Source organism: Triticum dicoccoides, chromosome 7A (genome assembly GCF_002162155.2).
Source record: "Triticum dicoccoides isolate Atlit2015 ecotype Zavitan chromosome 7A, WEW_v2.0, whole genome shotgun sequence".
NCBI classification, from domain to species: domain Eukaryota; kingdom Viridiplantae; phylum Streptophyta; class Magnoliopsida; order Poales; family Poaceae; genus Triticum; species Triticum dicoccoides.
The window spans coordinates 176,762,562-176,768,162 of NC_041392.1; positions in this window are offsets into that span (position 1 = coordinate 176,762,562).

Sequence of the window (5,601 nt, forward strand, 5' to 3'; positions counted from 1 at the left end):
GGACCGGCGTTTTGGTTGGCGAGCTCGTCCTCGAACAAGGGCTCCACTTCGATGTCGCACTCGTCCTCAACCTCTAGCCTGTAGTCGTCCGGGAAATCGTGGTCGGGTGGGAAGCCGTCCAGGTCGATGCTGACCTGATCACGCATGAAGGTCGCCAGATCGGGATCATAGCCAGCGGCCGGCTTGAACGACACACGACCGTCCTGACTTTATGTCTCGTGGGGATCGTAGCCAACGGCCGGCACGCCGCCCTTGAAGATGAGGTTCTACACGTAGTCCTCGTCGACGATGGACGACATTCCGTTGAACAGGTTGCGGGCCTCCGGGAGCACGCCTGCCGGCGTCTTCCGTGCGCATTTCCTCGCGCCATCAGATGACGAGCCACCGGCCACCGGGGTGGCGTTGAGGTCGACGGGCGCGGGCGCGGGTGCTACTTCTTGAGTACTGCGTTGGTTTTCCCTTGAAGAGGAAAGGGCGATGCAGTAAAGTAGCATAAGTTTTCCCTCAGTTTTTGAGAATCAAGGTATCAATCCAGTAGGAGATCACGCTCGAGTCCCAAGTACCTACACAAACAAATAAGAACCTCGCAACCAACGCGATAAAGGGGTTGTCAATCCCTTCACGGTCACTTACGAGAGTGAGATCTGATAGATATGATAAGATAATATTTTTGGTATTTTTATGATAAAGAGAAATAAAGATGCATAGTAAAATAAACGACAATAGAAATAACTAAGTATTAAAAGATTAATATGATGGAAGATAGACCCGGGGGCCATAGGTTTCACTAGTGGCTTCTCTCAAGAGCATAAGTATTACGGTGGGTAAACGAATTACTGTCGAGCAATTGATAAAATTGAGCATAGTTATGAGAATATCTAGGTATGATCATGTATATAGGCATCACGTCCGTGACAAGTAGACCGAAACGATTCTGCATCTACTACTATTACTCCACACACCGACCGCTATCCAGCGTGCATCTAGAGTATTAAGTTCATAAGAACATAGTAATGCTTCAAGTAAGATGACATGATGTAGAGGGATAAACTCATGCAATATGATATAAACCTCATCTTTTTATCCTCGACGACAACGATACAGTACGTGTCATTTCCCTTTCTGTCACTGGGATCGAGCACCGCAAGATTGAACCCAAAGCTAAGCACTTCTCCCATTGCAAGAAAGATCAATCTAGTAGGCCAAACCGAACTGATAATTCGAAGAGACTTGCAAAGATAAAGCAATCATACATAAAAGAATTCAGAGGAGATTCAAATATTGTTCATAGATAAACTGGATCATAAACCCACAATTCATCGGATCTCGACAAACACACCGCAAAAGAAGATTACATCGAATAGATCTCCAAGAAGATCGAGGAGAACTTTGTATTGAGATCCAAAGAGAGAGAAGAAGCCATCTAGCTAATAACTATGGACCTGAAGGTCTGAAGTAAACTACTCACACATCACCGGAGAGGCTATAGAGTTGATGTAGAGGGCCTCCTTGATCAATGCCCCCTCCAGCGGAGCTCCAGAAAAGGCCCCAAGATGGGATCTCTCGAGTACAAAAAGTTGCGGCGGTGGAATTAGGTTTTCGTGGTGCTCCTGGATGTTTGGGCGGTACGTGAATATATATATATATATATATATATATATATATATATATATATATATATATAGGAGAAAGAAGTACGTCGGTGGAGCAACGAGGGGCCCATGAGTGTGGAGGGCACGCCCCCTGCCTCGTGCCCTCCTCGATCGTTTCTTGACGCCCACTTCAAGTCTCCTGGATCACGTTTGTTGAGAAAATCACGTTCCCGAAGGTTTCATTCCTTTTGGACTTCGTTTGATATTCCTTTTCGGCGAAACTCTAAAATAGGCAAAAAAACAGCAATTTGGGCTGGGCCTCCAGTTAGTATGTTAGTCCCAAAAATGATATAAAAGTGTAAAATAAAGCCCATTAACATCCAAAATAGATAATATAATAGCATGGAGCAATAAAAAATTATAGATACGTTGGAGACGTATCAAGCATCCCCAAGCTTAATTCCTGCTCGTCCTCGAGTAGGTAAATGATAAAAAATAATTTTTGATGTGGAATGCTTTCTAACATATTTCTCAATGTATTTTTTCTTTATTGTGGCATGAATGCTCATATCCAAAAGATTCAAGATAAAAGTTTAATATTGACATATAAATAATAATACTTCAAGCATACTAACTAAGCAATTATGTCTTCTCAAAATAACATGGCCAAAGAAAGTTATCCCTACAAAATCATATAGTCTGGCTATGCTCTATCTTCACCACACAAAATATTTAAATCATGCACAACCCCGATGACAAGCCAAGCAATTGTTTCATACTTTTGATGTTCTCAAACTTTTTCAATCTTAACACAATATATGAGCGTGAGCCATGGATATAGCACTATATGTGGAATAGAATGGTGGTTGTGGAGAAGACAAAAAAGAAGAACATAGTCTCACATCAACTAGGCGTATCAACGGGCTATGGATCTGCCCATTAATAGATATCAATGTGAGTGAGTAGGGATTGCCATGCAATGCATGCACTAGAGCTATAAGTATATGAAAGCTCAACAAAAAAAACTAAGTGGGTGTGCATCCAACTTGCTTGCTCATGAAGACCTAGGACAATTTGAGGAAGCCCATCATTGGAATATACAAGCCAAGTTCTATAATGAAAAATTCCCACTAGTATATGAAATTGATATCATAGGAGACTCTCTATCATGAAGATCATGGTGCTACTTTGAAGCACAACTATGGAAAAAGGATAGTAGCATTGTCCTTTCTCTCTTTTTCTCTCAATTTTTTTATTTGGGCATTTTCTTTTTTTATGTCCTCTTTTTTATCTTTCTTTTTTTTCGTCCGGAGTCTCATCCTGACTTGTGGGGGAATCATAGTCTCCATCATCCTTTCCTCACTTGGGACAATACTCTAATAATTATGACCATCACACTTTATTTACTTACAATTCAAGAATTACAACTCGATACTTAGAACAAAATATGACTCTATGTGAATGCCTCAGACGGTGTACCGAGATGTGCAATGATGCTTGAGTGACATGTATGAAGAATTATGAACGGTGGCTTTGCCACAAATACGATGTCAACTACATGATCATGGAAGCAACATGACAATGATGAAGCGTGTCATAATAACGGAATGATGGAAAGTTGCATGGCAATATATCTCAGAATGGCTATGGAAATGCCATAATATGTAAGTATGGTGGCTGTTTTGAGGAAGGTATATGGTGGGTTTATGGTACCGGCGAAAGTTGCGCGATACTAGAGAGGCTAGCAATGGTGGAAGGGTGAGAGTGCATATAATCCATGGACTCAACATTAGTCATAAAGAACTCATATAATTATTGCAAAAATCTACAAGTTATCAAAGTAGAGTATTACGCGCATGCTACTAGGGGGATAGATTGGTAGGAAAAGACCATCGCTCGTCCCCGACCGCCACTCATAAGGAAGACAATCAATAAATAAATCATGCTCCGACCTCATCACAAACTTCAACACAAGTATTTCTCAAATTCACAACTACTCAACTAGCATGATTCTAATGTCACCATCTCCATATCTCAAAACAATTATCAAGTATCAAACTTCTCATAGTATTCAATGCACTTCTATGAAAGTTTTTATATTATTCCTAAAAGCAAATTTCCATGTTGTTCTAAAGGACTCCCAAAATAATATAAGTGAAGCATGAGAGAACAATAGTTTCTATAAAAAAATCCACCTCCGTGCTCTAAAAGATATAAGTGAAAAACTAGAGCAAAAACTATATAGCTCAAAAGATATAAGTGAAGCACATAGAGTATTGTAATAAATTTCAAATCATGTGAGTCTCTCTCAAAAGGTGTGTACAGTAAGGATGATTGTGGTAAACTAAAAAGCAAAGACTCAAATCATACAAGACACTCCAAGCAAAACACATATCATATGGTGAATAAAAATATAGCTCCAAGTAAAGTTATCGATAGACGAAGACAAAAGAGGGGATACCTTCCGGGGCATCCCCAAGCTTAGGCTTTTTGGTGTCCTTCAATTTTACCTTGGGGTTCCATGGGCATCCCCAAGCTTAGGCTCTTGCCACTCCTTATTCCATAATCCATCAAATCTTTACCCAAAACTTGAAAACTTCACAACACAAAACTCAAATAGAAAACCTCGTGAGCCCCGTTAGTGAAAGAAAACAAAACACCACTTCAAGATACAGTAATGAACTCATTATTGATTTATATTGGTGTTAAACCTACTGTGTTCCAACTTCTCTATGGTTTATAATATCTTTTACTAGTCATAGATTCATCAAAATAAGTAAACAACACACGAAAAACAGAATCTGTCAAAAACAGAACAGTCTGTAGTAATCTGTAGTTAACGCAAACTTCTGGAACCCGAAAAATTCTAAAATAAATTGCTGGACGTGAGGAATTTATCTATTAATCATGTACAAAAATAATTAACTAAATAGCACTTTCCAAATAAAATGGCAGCAATTCTCGTGAGCGCTAAAGTTTCTGTTTTTTACAGCAAGATCAAAAAGACTTTCCCCAAGTCTTCTCAACGGTTCTTACTTGTCACAAACACTAATTAAACACAAAAAACACAACCAAAACAGAGGCTATATAAATTATTTATTACTAAATAGGAATGAAAAGCAAGGAATAAAAATAAAATTGGGTTGCCTCCCAACAAGCGCTATCGTTTAACGCCCCTAGCTAGGCATAAAAGCGAAGATAGATCTAGGTATTGCCATCTTTGGTAGGCAATCCATAAGTGGCTCTCATAATAGATTCATATGGTAATTTAACTTTCTTTTTAGGGAAGTGTTCCATGCCTTTCCAATGGAAATTGCAATCTAATATTCCCTTCCTTCATATCAATAATTGCACCAATCGTTCTAAGGAAAGATCTACCAAGAATAATACGACATGAAGGATTGCAATCTATGTCAAGAACAATGAAATCTACGGGCACACAGTTCCTATTTGCAACAATAAGAACATCATTAATTCTTCCCATAGGTTTCTTAATAGTGGAATCCGCAAGGTGCAAGTTTAAAGAACAATCATCAAAATCACGGAAACCTAGCAAATCACACAAAGTTTTCAGAATTGTGGAAACACTAGCACCCAAATCACACAAAGCATAACACTCATGATCCTTAATTTTAATTTTAATTGTAGGTTCCCACTCATCATAAAGTTTTCTAGTGATAGAAACTTCCAACTCAAGTTTTTCTTCATAAGATTGCATCAAAGCATCAATGATATGTTTAGTAAAAGCTTTATTTTGACTATAAGCATGAGAAGAATTTAGCACGGATTGCAACTTCTTTCAAGGAAATACAATCTATCAAAGAGCAATTATCATAATTAAATTCCTTGAAATCCAAGATAGTGGGTTCATTGCTATTTAAAGTTTTGACCTCTTCAATCCCAATTTTAACTATTTTTGCATCGAGATCTAAAAACTTCGAATTTTTGGAACGCCTTCTAGGTAAAGGTGGCTCATCTTCAGTCCCATCATTATCAAGATTCATATTGC